General features: G+C 40.4%; 1 long non-coding RNA gene across 1 annotated transcript; it reads left to right on the forward strand.

Moving 5' to 3' along the window:
• Positions 1-263: 263 nt before the first annotated feature.
• LOC126458890 (uncharacterized) lies at positions 264-1,853 on the forward strand. The gene is made up of 4 exons (XR_007585750.1): positions 264-391; positions 503-597; positions 1,132-1,319; positions 1,410-1,853. It is a non-coding gene; the product is annotated as an uncharacterized LOC126458890 (long non-coding RNA).
• Positions 1,854-20,681: the final 18,828 nt, after the last annotated feature.

The following is a 20,681-nucleotide window of genomic DNA, read 5'->3' on the forward strand; positions in this document are numbered from 1 at the left end:
AAGACATGTAAACACAACGCGTGTTTATAACACCAACTCTTATCGTAACTCCGTTTCTCGGTAGGCAAGCTGACTGCGGCGCACCAGTTATCTGCAGAAAGCTTGAGTGTCCATTATTTGGCAATGAAAGTCTACAGATAAAGCGGGCTGACGGACACGTGCTGTGGCGTCGCAGTGGGCGCACGTTTCTGTTCGTCGTTTTGCTTCGTGTGATGAACTACTATCTGCAATGTTTGGTAACCTTCCAGTTCACTCGACTGTCTATTTACGTTACGCAGCAGTGTTCACACTCCTTCAGGCTTACGAAATCCCTGAAATTCGTGTTACTTTTATCGAGGCAGTTTCTGGCAAGCGAGCTGCAACAAAATTGCTACATTTACTTTCCTGCATCGTACGTAGTTTTATGACGATCTTATTTCCATACTGATAAATTCTTATTCTAGAAACCTATGTTGTTGATATTTTCTTTCTGCTCCTTTCTGGCCCATCAATGTTGCATCAGAGGATACTGAAACATGAGTTGCAGCTCTTAAGTCGCAGTAGGTTGTCGCTTCCTCGATGTTAGTGTCACAGTGGGGCCCACTATATGCTGAAATGGTAAGTACTGCTACATACCATACCACACCTTTTGGACAAATCGTGCTCGCTATGTGCTGCATATCTTTCGTAACTGTACATTTGAGATGGAACCCAATAGTTAGTTCAGATTTTGCTTACGGGAACATGGATGGTTGGCTAAAAACTATGAGTGGACGTTAAGCGAGCATGGACAGTTGCGTAAAATTACGAGGGTACTTCTTAAAGTAAGTTACTCATGTCGTTCCATGGTAATATCTTAGGGCAGCAAGAGTGGCGCATTGTCAGAAGAGAGCACATGCCATGGGTTTTCTGCAGAGACAGTTCTGCTTTGGTGCAGTTAACAGGTGCATCTCAGTGTGCGAGGGAATTGGCGCGGCAACTAGAAATGTGCTCCTTCACAGCGAAAACCAATAAACAAAAACATACAACCGTTGTGAGTCTGACAAACATGCAACTGTTGTGAGTGTGGCAAACTTATAACTGTTGAAAAAGCTGACAACAATTTCAAACTCTTATAAACACACGTTCGGCGTTTTTATTTTTTTGTTACAGAAAAGTAATGGAAATGGATTCCGACTGTGAAGATTTGCCATTTGTTATGGTGGGAGATAATGATTTGCTCTTTCAGAGCACATGATGAAACCATACACAGGACAGCAAGAGAAAGACAGTAAGGAAAGAATGTTTAATTGCAGAATATCTCGCGCTAGAAGAATTATGGAGAATTTTATTGGAATATTGTAAGCAGTCTTTCGGTGTCTTAGAACAACTATGCACGTAAGTCCTGATAAATCAACGTCAGTGACATCTGTAACTGTTTCTTTCCATAGTTTTCTTAGAAGAAATATAGAAAATGTCACAGTTTACTCACCACCTGGCAGTTTTGATGTGGAAGATCCAGAAACAGGCAGGGTTTTGGATGGCAGTTGGAGGATGCCTCCGCAAAATAAATGTCTTCAGAGAAAGGGAGGCAACGCAGGAAGAACCACAAGGAATATATGGGATAAATTTGCAGTCTACTTTGTATAGGATGTTGATAAAGTGAAATGGCAAGAGAAATATGAATAAATAAATATCGAGTGAAAAGACAAATTTAATTAAAAACTTCCGAACAAAACCCTTATAGCTTTAGTTATTAAGTATGTAAATCTTAAATCTGTGAACTACTTTGTATCAGTAGTTGACAAAATTATATGACAAGAGAAATAAATTTCCCATGAAAATACAGTTGTAATTACAAAATTTCCGACCAAAACTCTTACAGCCTCAGTTATGCAAATGAACGACATTTTACTTACGATTGTAAATATTTTTCTCTCTGGCTTGTTCCCGCTTTCCAAATACATCATATGCTAATAAAATATCCATTTCAGAGCATAGATCTCAGTTGTCCCAGATCCACTTTTAGTCTTAATCGTTTTACAATGCTCAGGATTATACCGTGTTTTCATATTTGTCCATTTCCTTTCAGACTCCACAAGCGGTACACCAATTTTATTCCAAACTTCTTTCAATAGGTCTTTCCTTTTGTATCTGTCTTTATATGCAGAATCAACGATATCAGGCAGAATCATACAGAAGTCTCCTCATTTCAATTTCTAACAAAAGCTGAATTGTTGGATCTGTTCACGACTCGTGAGTTGCCATTGTCGAAAGAAACACAGCAGACGACACGGAAAATGCGCATGCGCAAGTCATACAACTCTGCCGTGTTTTTGCTCAGAGATCATAAACTACAAACGCGACATAAAACTTCCCTCAACTAGTTGTTCAGACTCGCGACTTCAAATAACTGTTGACAACAGTTGAAAACTAAGTCAAACTTCTAGCTGAAAACAGTTGTCAACCGATTTTGTTGGACTTCGTTTTCATCGTGAAGGTACCTTAAAAGTTGAAGGTCGCGAGACAGTACGATTCTTGTCGTCCAAACGTTTAAACTGCACACAGATACCTCATGAAATTGTGGCGGTATACAGACCAAATGTAATGTCGGTCCAGCCGTAATGGAACGGTCCCAACAATTTGACCAAGGCTTTTAATTTCACCGAAGGTTGTTTTGACTTTCCTAGATGCTGAATCAGTCCTATGGACAATAATTTCTTTTTCTGTTTCTTCATATTTTTCATGCAGCCATTTTGTCTTAGCTTTCCTGCACTTCCGATTTATTTCATTCCTTAGCGACTTCTGTATCTCTATCCCTGAATTTCCCTGAACATTTTTTTACTTTCATCTCTCATCGATCAAATGAAATACTTCTTCTGTTACCCATGGCATCTTCGTAGTTAGCTTCTTTGTACATACACTATGTGATCAAAAGTATCCGGACACCTGGCCAAAAAGATTTACAAGTTCGTGGCGCCCTCCATCGGTAATGCTGGAATTAATGTTGGCCCACCCTTAGGCATACGTTCAATTAGGTGCTGGAAGGTTTCTTGGGGAATGGCAGCCCATTCTTCACGGAGTGCTGCATTGACGAGAGGTATCGATGTCGGTCGGTGAGGCCTGGCGCGAAGTCGGGGTTCCAAAACATTCCTAAGGTGTTCTATAGGATTCAGGTCAAGACTCTGTGGAGGCCAGTCCATTACAGGGATGTTATTGTCGTGTAACCACTCCGCCACAGGCCGTGCGTTATGAACTGGTGCTCGATCGTGTTGAAAGGTGCAATCGCCATCCGCGAATTGCTCTCCAACACCGGGAAGCAAGAAGGTGCTTAAAACATCAATGTAGCCCTGTTCTGTGATAATCCCACGCAAAACAAGTGGTGCAAGCCCCCTCCATGGAAAACACGACCACGCCATAACACCACCGCCTCCGAATTTTACTGTTGGCCGATGGCGTTCACCGGGTATTCGCCACACCCAAACCCTGCCAACGGATCTCCACATTGTGTACCGTGATTCGTCACTGCACACAACGTTTTTCCACTGTTCAATCGTCCGATGATTACGCTCCTTACACCAAGCGTGGCGTCGTTTGGTATTTACTGGCGTGATTTTTGGCTTCTGAGCAGCCGCTCGCCCATGGAATCCAAGTTTTCTCAACCCCCACCTCACTGTCATAGTACTTGCATTGGATCCTGATGCAGTTTGGAATTCCTGTGTGATGGTCTGGATAGATGTCTCCCTATTACACATTACGACCCTCTTCAGCCTTCGGCGGGCTCTGCCAGTCAACAGACGAGGTCGGCCTGCACGCTTTTGTGCTGTACGTGTCCCTTCACGTTTCCAGTTCACTATCAAATCGGAAACAGTGGACCTAGGAATGTTTGAGCGTGGGAATCTCGCGTGCACACGTATGACACAAGTGACACCAAATCACCCGACCACGTTCGAAGTCCGTGAGTTTGGTGAGAGCGCCCCATTCTGCTCTCTCACGATGTCTAATGACTACTGAGGTCGCTGATATGGAGTACCTGGCAGTAGGTGCCAGCAAAATGCACCTAATACGAAAAACGTATGTTTTGGGGGTGTCCGGATACTTTTTATCACAAAGTGTATGTGTTCCTTTTGAACTTCTCTGATTGCCCTTTTTAGAGATGTCCATTCATTTTCAAATATACTGCCCATTGAGCTATTCCTTATTGCTGTATCTATAGCCTTAGACAACTTGCATGTTGATTCTTCCTGACTAATCTCTAAAACTTCAGGCTACTCTTCATCACTCCTATACTGTGATCGGAGTCTGTATCTGCTATTGGGTGCACCTTAAATCCAGTATCCGATTTCGGAATCTGTCTGACCATGATGTAATCTAACTGAAATCTTACCGTATTTCCCAGCCTTTCCCAAGTATAACTTCTCCTCTTGTGATTCTTGAACAGGGTATTCTGTATTACTAGTTGCATTTTATTGCAGAGCTCAGTTAGCCTTTCTCCTCTCTCATTCCTTGCCCCAAGCTCATATCCTCCTGTAACCTCTTCTTTTGCTCCTTCCCCTACAACTGCATTCCAGTCCCCAGTGACTATTACATTTTCTTCTCCATTTACATACTGTATTACTCTATTTATATCCTCATAGTCTTTCTCTATCTCTTCATCTTCACCGTGCGACATTGGTATGTATACCTGAACAATCACTGTCGGTGTTGATTTGCTGTCGATCCTGATAAGAACAATCCTATCACTGAATTGTTGGCAGTAACACTGTCTCCGCCTTGCTTTCCTATTCATAATGAATCCTAATCTCGTTATACCATTTTCTGGTGCTGTTGATGTTACCCTATACTCATCTGACCAGGACTCCTTGTCTTCTTACCAGTTCACTTCAGTGACTGACCTTTGCAGTGACTGACATTTTCAGATTTTCTAGCTTCCCTAGCATGTTCAAAATTCTGACATTCGACGCCCCGACTCATAGAACCTTATCCTTTCGTTGGTTATTCAATCTTTTTCTCATGTCACCTCCCCCCCGGGCATCCCTTCCCAGAGATCCGAATTGGGGACTATTCTGGAATCTTTTGCCAATGGAGAGACCATCATGAGACTTTTTCAGTTGCAAGCCGCGTGTCCTGTGGATACACATTACGCGTCTTTAATGCAGTGGTTTCTATTGCCTTCTGCATCCTCAGGCCGTTGACCAGTGCTGATTCTTCTACCTTTAGGGACAGTTCGCCCCTCAAGGACAAGAGAATGCTCTGAGCCTGCGTCCTCTCCTCTGCCCTCTTTAACAAGGCCTTTGGCAGAATGAGGGTGACTTCTTATGTCGGAAGGCTTTGGCAGTCAGTGCTGATTATTAATCGAAATTTAAGTGGTGGTGCGCTTCGAATTCGAGACCGAGGACGTTTCGATTACTAATCAGAGACATTATCCCTACACCACAGTTACCGCTCATAGTGATACGCAAATGCCCTGCTCACACAGGGCTATAGGCTGGCTAAGCTATTAAATGCACAAAGCAAAGCCCTACTTCTCTTGGACATAATTTCCTTTTGAACGACAGGTCTCTTTTAGCTGGAGAAAAAAGTCTCACAAAATAAATGGTTCAAATGGCTCTGAGCACTATGGGAATTAACTTCTTAGGTCATCAGTCCCCTAGAACTTAGAACTACTTAGACCTAACCAACCTAACGACGTCACACACATCCATGCCCGAGGCAGGATTCGAACCTGCGACCGTAGCGGTCGCGCGGTTCCAGACTGTAGCGCCTAGAACCGCTCGGCCACTCCGGCCGGCGTCTCACTGAATACAAAGCGGGAAGAAAGAAGAGTGTTCTGTTATTATTTTAAATGACACCATGTTCGCCAATGTCGATACTAACATTGTATATTATAAATTAAAGTCTCTGTGTCTGTACATGAAGGGTAATCTCGGGAAGTGTTGTAAGGATGTTGATATGGTTTTTGCTGATAGATATTCTGATTCACGAGGAAGGCGCGTCTGCATAATCTATTACTGCTGTTATAACTGATTTAGTGCTACACATGTGAAACCGGTGCTGGTCTCTAGTTTATTAAATTTCCACAAATGCAGTTTCGGCCTTAAGTCATTTTCGGGTGTTAAGATGCTGAAAACACAGCAGTTGCCAACATTAATAAAACAAGTACAAAGATAAGTTTGTCCACCCTTGCCACAGGTAACAGTGGCGACACATCGTGGCATGGAAGCAATGCGGTCTTGGTAGGTCGCTGGAGGGACAGAATAATTAAGAGAACGAAAGGTTAATGACCTGTCAGTCAAAAGAGAACAATAGGTTAGCCCCCCTAAATGTATACTTACTCCTGATGTAGGCAACCCGCAATTTCCTCTGATGCCCTTCTTTGCCCCATTACTTCTGGCAACTCTCAGCAAAATTAAGTATGACGATGATGCCATTGCTGATATCATTAACCGTCGCAACGATGCTCGCCTAGATAGAATATACAGCATCAGCATGACAAAACAATATGTGCTGGGCACACAGCCTGTAACTTTAATGGATAACACTGTATAGATCAGTGACAGGGAATTCCAAAGAATACCATATCACCTTAATCTTATTTTCCTAAGTCCCTCAGAAACCGTAAATTACTGAAAGATATGGAAATTTATGGTGAAATATTACATTTGACAGATGAGCATAAGAAAGCTGATGGGAGACTAAAAAGCCAACGCAACACGAATTACAAACCTATCATGAAACCTGTATTAGCTGCAGGATGCAGTAGCGGTGGTGATATTGACAGTCAGCATAAAAGAGTGAACAATACATTCCCACAGTATACATATTTTGACAACCCCAGTGAGCTGTAGATCGGCTGTGACTGCTCACGGCATCAGCTGCTGCTGGTAATACAGATCATTTGAATGAGTTTGTTTCAATAATTTGCAAGCTCAGAAAGAGAGGTGTCATAGAATAAGCGTGGAGACAGTAGTTCGAGAACTACACAAACCAGTACGCAAAACGTACCTTTGTAGACAAGTTATAATTAAAGGTTTAGATGACTTATGGCACGCGGATCTTGTAGGTATGAGGGAATATACATGTGTAAGTAAACGTTTCAAATAATTTTAATAGTCATTGCTACATGTTCTAATTTACCTGGGCATTACTGGTAAAAACGCAGAGAGATGTATAATTGTTTGAGCGATTGCTGCAGACGGGAATGAAACGATGTCCTCACAATCTTCAAATCAATCATGGAGGAGAGTTTTACAATAGATATTTCAATACTGTGATGGAATAGTATGGGATACACCATTACTCGACATTCATCCACCTGAAGACAAGTATCGCGGAATGTCTTAACAGAAAGCCCAAATGTGGATGCACTTTAATCTTTGTGGTTCTTACAAATGGTTGCACAGTTTAATCGAACCAAATATCACACAATGAAACTGAGATCAATCGATGTTCATGATAATGGGCTCCTACATACAGTATATAACCACATTAAAATAGTGGATCCAGGTAAACAGAAATTTGATATATGTGATTTAGTCCATATTTCAAAACACTAGATTGTACTTGAGAAGTCATACCTACCAAACTGGTGGAGTGGGATATTTATAGTTTCCAAAATGCAGAGAACGAATCCCAGAACCTATACCTAAAAGGATAGTGGTGGTCTGATATTGCGGGATGCTTTTACACAGAGCAAACGCAGAAGAGCTTGTAACTGTGTGTTTCCCATGGAGAGGGTCAAAAGACAGACGGAACAGATCACTAGTTAAATGGCTTGGTCTTTCTGCAACAGAAAACAGGTGGATTGATTCCAACTTTTTGCTGTGTAATGGGGCACGCAGACCATAACCACCACAGTAGTATAACATACACAAAAGATGATGCATTGTCAGTAAACTACAGTCACATTACACATTCTCAGATAACTACTGTAAACCTGGAACAAAGCTTCAGAAACGGCTGGCACATGGTGGTGAGCAACTTAATCTCCTCGACGAGGCATATGGAACATGACATTGCACATGCAACAAATAAAGATCTCCCTGGACGTCATGCTGCAGCTCAGATTTTAGCTGGTAAAAGTAAGGCAAAACGTGCGAGAAGGGATATTAATATATGTCAATGCACTGCAGTATTTGCCATGTGTGGTAAAATTAACTTGGGTATGGTGGTGAATTTCAGCCAAGTCATGAATGCTGCACATCGTGCACTAAAGAAGAAAAAGAAGACGATAACGATGAAGAAGACGAAAAAGATAGAGCAGGTGTGTTTGAAAAACTGTTTCCTGACAACAATGTACGCAGCTGAAAGCGCTCTGAAGTAGAAGGGAGCGAGAAGACATCAAAACACCCAGAGTTTTGTCAATACGCAAGACGTCAGTTGGAATTATTCCCTTCCTTGTCCCAGTCCTTGTAGGTCCCTCAGCAGTGGATTCACTGGCTGTTGATGTTGCGGCTAGTGCCAGAAATCCCAGGAGCAACTTGAAGTAGCAACCATCGGAAAAGGCTCAGATGTAATACCAGTTCTAAGCAAAGAAGGGAAAGCAGAAAGGTGGAAGGAGTATATTTAGGGTCTACACAAATGTACTTGAGGACAATATTATGGAAATGGAAGAGGATTTAGATGAAGATGAAATGGGAGATACGATACTGCGTGAAGAGTTTGACAGAGCACTGCAAGACCAGAGTTGAAACAAGGCCCCGGGAGTAGACAATATTCCATTAGAACTGCTGACAGCCTTGGGAGAGCCAGTCCTGACAAAACTCTACCATCTCGTGAGCAAGATGTATGAGACAGGCGAAATTCCCTTAGACTTCAAGAAGAATATAAAAATTCCAATCCCAATGAAAGCAGGTGTTGACAGATGTGAAAATTACCGAACTATAATATTAATAAGTCACAGCTCCAAAATACTAACGCGAATTGTTTACAGACGAATGGAAAAGCTGGTAGAAACCGACCTCGGGGAAGATCAGTCTGGATTCCGTAGAAATGTTGGAACACGTGAGGCAATAACTGACCTTACGACTTATCTTAGAAGAAAGATTAAGGAAAAGCAAACCTACGTTTCCAGCATTTGTAGGCTTAGAGAAAGCTTTTGACAATGTTGACTGGAATACTCTCTTTCAAATTCTAAAGGTAGCAGGGGTAAAATGCAGGGAGCGAAAGGCTATTTACAATTTGTACAGAAACCGGATGGCAGTTATAAGAGTCGAGGGGCATGAAGGGGAAGCAGTGATTGGGAAGGGAGTGAGACAGGATTGTAGCCTCTCCCCAACGTTATTCAATCTGTATATTGAGCAAGCAGTAAAGGAAACAAAAGAAAAATTCGGTGTAGGTATTAAAATCCATGGAGAAGAAATAAAAACTTTGAGGTTCGCCGATGACATTGTAATTCTGTCAGAGATAGCAAAAGACTCGGAAGAGCAGTTGAACGGAATGGACAGTGTCTTGAAAGGAGGATATAAGATGAACATCAACAAAAGCAAAACGAGGATAATGGAATGTAGTCGCATTAAGTCGGGTGATGCTGAGGGAATTAGATTAGGAAATGAGACACTTAAAGTAGTAAAGGAGTTTTGCTATTTGGGGAGCAAAATAACTGATAATGGTTGAAGTAGAGAAGATATAAAATGTAGACTGGGAATGGCAAGGAAAGCGTTTCTGAAGAAGAGATATTTACGTGTCAGGAAGTCGTTTCTGAAATATTTGTATGGAGTGTTGCCATGTATGGAAGTGAAACATGGATGATAACTAGTTTAGACAAGAAGAGAATAGAAGCTTTCGAAGTGTGGTGCTACAGAAGAATACTAAAGATTAGATGGGTAGATCGCATAACTAATGAGGAGGTATTGAATAGAATTGGGGAGAAGAGAAGTTTGTGGCACAACTTGACTAGAAGAAGGGATCGGTTGGTAGGACATGTTCTGAGGCATCAAGGGATCACTAATTTAGCATTGGAGGGCAGCGTGGAGGGTAAAAATCGTAGAGGGAGACCAAGAGATGAACACACTAAGCAGATTCAGAAGGCTGTAGGTTGCAGTAAGTACTGGGAGATGAAGAAGCTCGTACAGGATAGAGTAGCATGGAGAACTGCATCAAACCAGTCTCAGGACTGAAGACCACAGCAACAACAATCTAAATGGTGCAATTCATGCTGATTTCCTACGTAATGTTCTACCGATGTTACTACAAGCTGTTTCACTGCATGACAGAATGGCGGTGTACTTCCAACATGATGGATGTCTGGCACATAGCTCGCGTGCGGTTGAAACGGTATTGAATAGCATATTTCATGACAGGTGGATTGGTCGTCGAAGCACCATACCATGGCCCGCACGTTCACCGGATTTGACGTCCCCGGATTTCTTTCTCTGGGGAAAGTTAAAGAATATTTGCTATCGTGATCCACCGACAACATCTGACAACATGCGTCAGCGTATGGTCAATGCATGTGCGAACATTACGGAAGGCGAACTACTCGCTGTTGAGAGGAATGTCGTTACACGTATTGCCAAATGAATTGAGGCATCGTGTTGAAGTTGCATGGGCAGCTGTAGCTGTACACGCCATCCAAGCTCTGTTTGACTCAATGCCCAGGCGTATCAATGCCCTTATTACGACCAGTGGTGGTTGTTCTGGTTAATGATTTCTCAGGATCACCCAAATTGCGTGGAAATGTAATCACATGTCAGTTCTAGTATAATATATTTGTCCAATGAATACCCATTTATCATCTGCATTTCTTCTTGGTGTAGCAATTTTAATGGCCAGTAGTGCAGAAAGAAACAGTGAAAGAAACTTAAGGTATTGGAACTGCCTTTCTATGGGATTTTAGTAAGAGTAAAACAAACTGCACAGATACATAATGAAAATGTGTATGATCTCTGGACTGTACTTAGGGTTAGCTAAAGACTCTTAAAAAACTGAAGTATGAAGTTAGATAAACGTTAGGGTAGCTTTAAGAAGAGCCCTTGGCACTTTAAAAACAGAAATAGAAGCAGCCTGCCTTGGTAACCACAGAAACATTTTTTGTGTTTTGTTTGTAGACAGAGCGAGAGAAGTAAATGTTAACTACTTTTAAGAGTGTTTCCATAATACGTTAAGGCCAGGAGAAGGCCCTATAACGCGCCACAGTAATATTGCTCAGTACGTTACGGGTCATGTGACACCTCAGTTCATTATGGATAGAACAACAGCAAAATATTAAACTAAAAGCTATAATGTGACAGCTTAGTTCACCATGACGTTATATGTGTTGTATGTGTATTGTATTGTAGAGGGAGAAAGATTCAGGAGGAGGCGAGAAGCCACCGTGTCTGGTGGAACCAGAGGGGATTCTCCTACAACCACGTTACGGGTTGCAAAGTGGCAGCGCAGGCAGCTGGACGGGCCCATCGAGTTTACATTTCGTAGAGTTACACAGCTCCTTGCAGCAACCGGCAACCGACATTGACTTGAGCGCCAGATTGGGGATGGTCAGAACACTGAGAGGTGCCAGTCTATCGTTTGTATGTGTGCAAACTAAACTGCTTTATTTGGTGAATCGTTTAATTTTTCTTTCAGTTTGTTTGGCGAAATATAAATTAAACATGATTGAATTGTGTTTAGCGTTCAACTAAACAAATCAAAGTGACAGGAACTAACGCAGATATGGGCAGCAAATATTAGACGGGTCAACCTGTTACATCACCAGGTTACCTTCCATTCGGAAAGTGGGTGCACTCAGCAACTGTTATGTGGCTTATAAATTATAGAGGGCAGCAATCAGTCGTCCTTTTTTAGATTTTTTACCCAAATCCAGATTTCAGCTAGTAGCTAGTCATTCTCAATACACCATTTTCTATTCTAAATGGATGTAAGTCCCTGTTGTCCGGGCGTCAGTCACAGTTCTTTGAATATTCAAAGAACTGTGCGTAATAAAGTCTAAAAAAGGACGACTGTTACATCTGCTCAAATTACTTTGAAGTGAAATATGTGTGCGACACAAATGATCAGAGGCATCTTTTGTCCAAGGCAAACTCAACTGTCTTTAATTTTCCACAAAAAAAGTTGCACAACCAGGACCCAGAAAGAGAACATTTGACAATTTGGTCAATCATACCCTTAATAAGTCATCACTACATGTAGCAAGTCTGTAATTTAATAATTATGCTGCTTTTATATATCTTCATACAAACAAAAATTCCGCTTGTATAGATAATCACAACGCATTTCGAAGTTTGCTCCATAATCTTCAGGTGGCACCTCCTCATTTGGCATTGACTTGCGTTCAGTTTGCGAGCAACAAGGCGTTGTGGGTGGACGGTGATATTTTAGGTCGTCTTGTAGTTTTATCTAAGTCGAAAAGTTTATCCGTATATCGACTAAAACTTTCCTCGTTCCTGCCACTCAATTTGCTTCAAACATGAAGGACGTACAGCCACTCTATGAAACTTACAACTCGTTGAGCGGGCCGCTATTCCACTTAGCGGTGGCCGAATTCAATAATCTGCACATTGTTAAAAGTGTCCTAACGCTATTCATTTATTCATGTTAATGGTTTCAAACCGGTCCTTCATGGTTGTAATGATAGCGCAGTTGTGCACAGAGACGACTACTTGGGGGACTGTGAGTACAGGTCGCCCTGTACCAAGTCGAGTTGTAAAAGTACTGTTTCGGAAAATTCAACCTGAACGTTTAACTACTCATGGTATTCGACGTTCAGTCAACAAAAATCTGGAATTTGGTATAGTCTGACTACGTTTCCGTAGTGAATTATGTTTCAGGAAACTCATTAAAAGGGAACTGATTCATGTCAGATCTTGTGCTGTTTTCGTCAGCTGAATTCAAAAGGAATTTTTGACGAAGAGCAGTTTTATCATAAGCCGCCTGTGGTTTTGTGTAAAGTTCGCCTGGTAGTTATCTGGAGTAGGCTGGATTTCTGATTCTGCTTCAGTTTTCAAAGCAAGTATCCTGTTGCGAACGCTCTTGTAGGGGAAGTGTTTCGATTTATTGGTAATTGTTGTATATGGCAGCCCTGAGATCGAAAGGCTATTCACTGCGCTGAATTTTGTACGCAGGCCCTAGATAAGTAGTAATTGACTATTTTGCTTCGTGACACAGCATTGTCAATCCATTAGCGAACAAGATCTAAACCTGTTATCCGAGTATTATTGTATCTAAAAGAACCATTAACACATGCGATGAATAGCGTTCGTACCAACTTACAAAATATCTCGGGAAAAGTACTGTAGAGTAGCCTGAAGAGGCTCAGCTTTGATTAATCTTGTTTCATTCAGGGCCAAACTGGTGGTGACAAATTAGTATTTACTTTTGTTTTTCTACTTGATTAATAGGCCAGCTGACTAATACGTTTTGGGAAACGTGGCAACTCGTACGTAGCGACGCATTATCTGTATGTGTTGAATTTGACTATTTTTAGAAATAAACCGCATTTGATAAGAATGTTTAAAAGGAATAACAAGAGTCCCGACTTGTTATTTTAGTTTCCCAAATAAATAAATATTTCAATAACGCTATTACAATCTGAAATAAAGGGCAAAAAGAAATAAGACAGAAAGAAAAAAAAACAAAAGAAATAATAAGTTTCTTGTGATGATCATTTTCCGAATGCTTTAGAATTTACGAACTACCTCGCTTTCTGTGACGGTCTTTGGAATGAGCGGCAAAATACCGATAAAGATAGTAATAACATAGAAGGAAATTAAAGCCAAGTGATATGCGCATATAGTCAGAGATTTATATTAATCGCTGGTATAAGTGTAACGGGCTTATTTGAAAGGAGAAAATAAAACGAACCAGACTGAGAAAGATGAAAATTTACCTTTTAATATTGACAGCCTACAAGACGAAAGTATCAGAACACTCTTTGCGGCCAGGATGGAAAGGATACTGGTTGAATCATTTGAAGGAAGTACAGAGGAAATATATGACTATATAAAAGCTAATGTGAAAATCATAGCAACAGAGGTGTTGGGTAAAAAAGATAGCAACCACAACCGTGCAGCAGAGTGGTGGTCAGAGGAACTAGAGGTCCTCGTTAGAGAAAAACGAAATGCGTTCCTTCAGTGGTTGAATGACAAAACAGAAGAAACAAGGTCAATATACAAGGAAAAGAAGAATGAAGTGATGAAAAAAATAAGGATGGCAAAAAATGAAGCATGGGAAAGAACATGTGCCAAGGTGAATAGCAAATTAGGATTTGGGAGAGCAGAAGAAGCATGGTCAGTATTGAAAGGGCTTCGACAGGATACAAAAAGCAAAACTAATCTCCAACTGATAACACAAAAGGAATGGGAAGAGTATTTCCAAAAATTATTAAATGAGGACAGAGAAGAATATCTAGATGAAGGAACAGGGGAAGATAAAGGACATGAAGATGATGAGATTCAGATTTTAGAAAGTGAAGTACTTCAGGCGTTTAGAACAGGAAAGAATGGTAAATCACCGGGACAAGGCAATATCAATCTGGAGTGTCTGAAATATGGTGGTGACAAAATTGTGAAACTGATAACACAGCTCTTCAACAAAATGATACATGGAGATTCAGTATCCAACGAGATGAAGCTAGGTTACATTAATACAATATTTAAGAAAGGGGATCGCAAAATTTGTTCAAACTATCGAGGAATTTGTGTTACAAACACATTAATGAGAATTTTTGCGAAAGTAATTAAAAACAAACTGGAAAAAAATTTTAGAACCCAAGATGAACAATGTGGATTCACGGCTGGGAGATCATGTGTAGACCATATTTTCACATTAGGACAGATTTTGGAGAAACATAGGGAAAAATAAAAAATATATAGGATTAATTTTCATAGATCTAGAAAAAGCGTATGATACTGTTCCAAGAAAATTGCTTTGGAGAGCACTACATATGGCAAACATAAACCCTTCCTTGATTAAAATAATACAACAGATGTATAAAGATAACATTTGCCAAGTAAAAGTTGGTAATAAACTTTCACAGAAATTTAGAACAAGCAAAGGCCTTTTACAGGGCTGTCCCATGTCAGCATCATTATTTAAAATCTATAAAGATATTAGCCTTAGAATATGGTCTCGTAAATGTAATAGTATGGGATTAGAAATAAGAGATGGAGTTTACCTACATCATTTATTATTTGCGGATGATCAAGTAGTCGTAGCACAAGATGGGGAGCGTGCTAACTATATGGGCAATCAACTAGCAGTAGCATACAAAACTTGGGGTTTGAAGACTAATTACCAAAAAACAGAATACTTGACTAATGATTCAGATGAGCTATACATTGAAGGAAAGAAAATCAAAAAGATAAACACTTTCTGTTATTTGGGATCCATTTTAGAAATCGAGGGAAAATCAGAGTCAGAAATCAATAAAAGAATTAGTAGCGGACGGAGGGTAATTGGGATGCTTAACTCAGTCTTATGGAGCAGGAATGTAATGAGCAGAACTAAAAAATTAATATACAAATCCATATTAGAGAGTGTGGTTCTGTATGGAACGGAGACCTGGAAAATTAACATGAAGCACATTAAAAAATTACAAGCTCTAGAGATGGACTTTTGGAGAAGACCGGTAAGAATCTCCAGGAAAGAAAAGATAAGGAACACCGAAGTAATAAGGAGAATGGAAATAAAAGAAAGAATATATGACATAATGGATAGGAAGAAATTACAGTGGTACGAGCATACACGACGAATGGAGAAAACCAGAATACCAAAATTGATACTGGAGTGGGAACCGGAGGGGAGAAGAAGAAGAGGACGACCTATGACCACCTGGCTCCAAAATGTACAGCACACAATGAGGAAAATGGGCGCAGAGGAAGAAGACACACAAGATCGAAACACCTGGAGAAAAATTTTGAGAATATAGTTTAAGAACGTTTATTGTTTGTATTGTAAATTCCAAGTAAATTATTATGTTGGAGGTAAGCCTCTGTAATGAGGAAAAGCTCAAAATAATAATAAATAAAAAAAATACAAATTACAAACAGAAAAACACGAAAAAATATTTAGTTAGTTTATGATTAAAGTATTACTGCGAAGGTTAGTATTATAACTTAGCTATGGAGGTAGAAAAAAAGTGATATGGCACTATAGACATACGCTGCACGCTGTTTTGAAGCCAGAGGGGCGGGGCCTGCCGCCATGTTAAATAGCCCAACACATTAGCAGACTAGTGTTTACGATCGTCTCTTGTCCATTATTTCTGTCGTGTGCAGGCAACAACTGTTTTAAACATTAATAATTACAGTGCTTACATGAGTAACATAAAGTCGGGAAGGAAATTTCGAACGTTTTCCTGTTCTTAAATGCGTTTTTGCTCTAGTAATATGACACATTTGCCCTCGTTAACGGAAGTTTTTTGTTGATATATTTCTAATAACCAAGAAGAGAAGCAAGTGATGTGAAAAGCATGCTAATTCATTTAATTCCACATTTACTGTATTTGTATCTACAGCAAATGAAGCTGGAACTCCGAAACCAATGCTTATTTGCTTACTGGCACTGCTTCTTGTACGTCACATTTCAGCTTTGAACCCGTATGCAAAATATTTTTAATGTTCACGTCTGAAGAAAAAAAAACGTACCAAAGTGTTCTTTGCTAGCCCATAAACGTGTGCAATGAGGGATGCTATAGTGTCTTGTGCATGTCAACAAAATGAACGATTATTGAAATGTCAAAGAAACAGAACTACATAGGCTGCGCGGCCTAGGGTGTCTTGTCACGGTCCGTGCGGATCCCCCCGTCGGAGGTTCGAGTCCTCCGTCGGGCATGGATGTGTGGTGTCCACAGCGTGAGTTACTTTAAGTTAGTTTATGTAGTGTGTAGGCTTAGGGACCGATGACCTAAGCAGTTTGGACCCATAAGACCTTAAGACCATAAGATCTTACCACAAATTTCAGTTTAATTTCATAGAGGGGTACCTCCATACAGAACAGAGTTCTTGTTTTATTAGATTTTCGGTGTATTAGTTTCACTGTACCTTAAGCATCTTCTCACTTTGAAATCTTATCTATGATGCGTCATTCAATGTGTGACCAATAATTGCACCTTACAGGGTAAAAAAAGATGTAACTTTTTAAATATGTTCCAGCGCTATGCAGTACTATAAATGTGATTAACGGAATGGTCTCAAATACTTGTACAGTTTGCTTTAACGTAAATGTAAGTCATTTTTTCGTAAGGATAGTCTAACCTGTGTAACCTTTCCAACAGTAGCCTGTTTGCTTCTTTTTCGCGTAATATTTCTCGCCAGTAGCCGTCAGATTTCTGAAATAACCAAACATATTACAGTTGGAATGTGCATCTACTTTGATCATCTCCTTCCTTTTACGAGACTGGTTTGAAAAGTTCTCGTAACGGAATAGAAAAAAAGTACTTTCATCACTAAAACTTTTTTCATTTTTCAATGTAATCTCCTTGTAGATTAATGCACTTAGTCCAAGGATGTTCCAGAGTCTTGAAGCCATCTCGAAAATGAGTTTCCTCTAGGCCTGCAGAATAGTTGTCAACTCCGGCTATCAATTCTTCGTTTGAAATGAATCTTCGACCACCAAGAAAAATTTTCAGTTTTGGGAAGAGATGGAAGATTGACGGAGCCATATCAGGTGAATAAGGCGGGTGTGGCAACAATTCATACCTTAGTACGTGTAATTTTTCCATGGCGACGGCACATTTGTGCGAACGCGCATTGTCTTGATGGAAGATGACTTTCTATCTTACTAAACCCTGCCTTTTTTCGCGTTTCTCTTGTTTGCAATTTGTCCAGGAGGTTAGCATAGTACTCTCCAGCAGTTGTTTGCCCAGTGGGGAGATAATCTACAAACAGAATCCCCTTCGCATCCCAGAACACTGATGCCATGACCTTTCCTGCCGAAGGAATTGTCTTTGCTTTCTTTGATGGCGAAGAATCAGCATGTTTCCACTGCTTTGACTGATGTTTTATCTCTGGGGTATAGTAAAACACCCCAAGTTTTATATGTGGTCACAAACCGGCGCAAAAAATCTTGTTCGTTTCTCCTAAAACGGGCCAAACATGGTTCCGATGTGTCCATTCTCATGCGCTTTGATTCTGCGACAAGAGCTGCGGCACCCATCTCGCAGGTAATTTTTTCATTCCTAATTCTTCAGTGAAAATGTGATATACCCTCTCAAATGACATCTGGCAAGCGTGAGCAATTTCACACACTTTCAATCGGCGGTCCTCCATGACCATTTAGTGCACTTTTGCAATGATTTCTGGACTAGTAACACATCTTGGCCGACCATTGCGCGGATCATCAGCTAAGCTCTGCCGACCAAATTTAAATTCATTTGTCCACTTGGCAACAGTTGAATAGGAAGGAGCAGAGTCCCCAGTGTATTCTGGAAATCGGCATGAATGTCCTTTGCTATCGCACCTTTCTTTACGATGTACTTAATCACTGGTCGAATCTCGATTCTTTCCATCTTCGCAAATCACTACGCGGGAACAACAACAGAGCCACGTCACCGCCACAGCTCTCTTCCAAGAGCACTGACGCGGCACATGTTTACAGGCAGCAGTCCAATTCATATCAAGCGAACAACTCTTCGCGCTAGCGCTGACCTTTCGTGGTGATTCCGAGAATTTTCAAACAACCCTCGACTTCTGAATTTCATTTTGAGATTTGCGCAGAATAGAAGTCTGTACCAAATTTGGCGATATGCCGGTAGTTAATTAGTTTGGTAGTTTCATGTTCCATGTATCATTTGCACGATAAATTATAATGACATGGAACGAGTGATTTTTATATCAGCATCAGTTTTTTAAAATATGCCTCCATACTGATCGTTTATTAGTGCTTTGTTTTTTAATTAAAGACAGACAGACAGATGCCATCCAGTAATTCCTACCCATCACACATTACAGTAATAGACAGTCTTCTGCAGAATACGAGGAGTTGTTAAAAAGAAATGTTTTCTGTTTGGTTCAAATTTTACTTTGCTGTTTTTCAGCCTTTTCACGTAATTGGACAAGTGACCAGAACTTTTGGTTGTCGCATTGTGAACCTCTGTTTGTGCTAAATCTTAGTGTGGCGTATTGAATGTCAGTTTTCTCTTCTGCTGTTGTAATTCTCTACATCATTGTTCCCGCTGAAATGCAGTGGATTATTTACAATAAAACTTTATGAGGGCATAACTATACTGTGAAGCGGAGAGATTGCTACTCACACAGAGCACCAGATATGCGCGACGAAAAGAGTGTTCATATACGTTTTCGGCCAAAGTCTTCTTCACAAAGGAAGCAAAGCTTACGCATGCATTGATACAATCGCACAAAACTCACGTACACGAGACAGCTGTCTCCGGCTGTTCTAGCTAGAATTTTTAATTGAAAGATGGAGGAAATGTGAACAACGAGCAATTATCGGTGGGAGAGATTTAACGGGTGACATGCTGCACCGACAATAAACGCGGCCACGTAGCCGTGCGTTGCGCGGAGACGAGATCGCTGATACAGTGTGGCGCAGATGTCGAAGCGTTTGAGGTTTGGAAGACAACGAAAAACACAGGAAACAATAAAAGTAAACACTGCAACCACAATTCATGTATACAAAAGAAAATATTGCTTGAATGGCTCCACTTACAGATTGGATTAGATTCAGTTCTCATTCCATAGACTCAAAAATGAGAAGATTCTCGTGGGTGTGGAGGAAGTCAGAAAGTATAGCATAAAAAGCACAAAACATTTGAATATGATACTTATTTCCCTGATCACATATCGGGAGATTGTCAAAACATGTGAATACATTACAGTACACTGGAAGTGCTAATAATTACAGAATTAATACACTCTCAGAATGAAACATACTGAAGCCTTTTCATAAACTTATCACATACAAAATATTTAATCTTTTCTGTTGTGACTAAGTGTTGTTAAAACTGAAATCTGTCAAACATTTTACGGAAGCTGGTCTAACAGTCCCTGTTAAGATAATCATCTACAGAGTGAGAGGACATACCTATCAAAAAATCATTCAAACCCTGTTTAAACTGTACTTTATCTTTAACTAAAATTTAATGGTTGTTGGCAATTTATTGAAAACGTGTGTTTCTAAACATGTCTGTATTTGCAGTGCAAATGATGTCAGATGTAGCAGATACAAATCTAAAACAACTTGCATACTTTACTTACTTTCATTCTACTGTACCATATGGGATCATATTCTGGGGTAATTCGCCAAATCAAGCAAATTTTTTAAAGTGCAAAAGCGTGTAATAAGACTCATTTGTGGTGTACATCCAAGAACATCATGTAGAAACATGTTCAAGAAACCAAGGAACTGGGTATTCTAACCACTGCTTCTCAGTATATTTATTCCTTAATGAAATTTGTTGCAAGTAATATTTCTCTGTTTTAATATTTCTCTGCTTCCAATCAGTAGCTCAATGCTTCCTATCAATACTATGAATAAGAACATTCTACATAAAGACCAAAAATCACGTACCTTGGTCCACGATTTTGTACAACAGCATTATCCGCGAAAAGCATCGTGGAACTCCCGACCTTATCTACACTCCTGGAAATTGAAATAAGAACACCGTGAATTCATTGTCCCAGGAAGGGGAAACTTTATTGACACATTCCTGGGGTCAGATACATCACATGATCACACTGACAGAACCACAGGCACATAGACACAGGCAACAGAGCATGCACAATGTCGGCACTAGTACAGTGTATATCCACCTTTCGCAGCAATGC

Source organism: Schistocerca serialis, chromosome 1 (assembly GCF_023864345.2).
Source record: "Schistocerca serialis cubense isolate TAMUIC-IGC-003099 chromosome 1, iqSchSeri2.2, whole genome shotgun sequence".
In the NCBI taxonomy this organism is placed as follows: Eukaryota; Metazoa; Arthropoda; class Insecta; order Orthoptera; family Acrididae; genus Schistocerca; species Schistocerca serialis.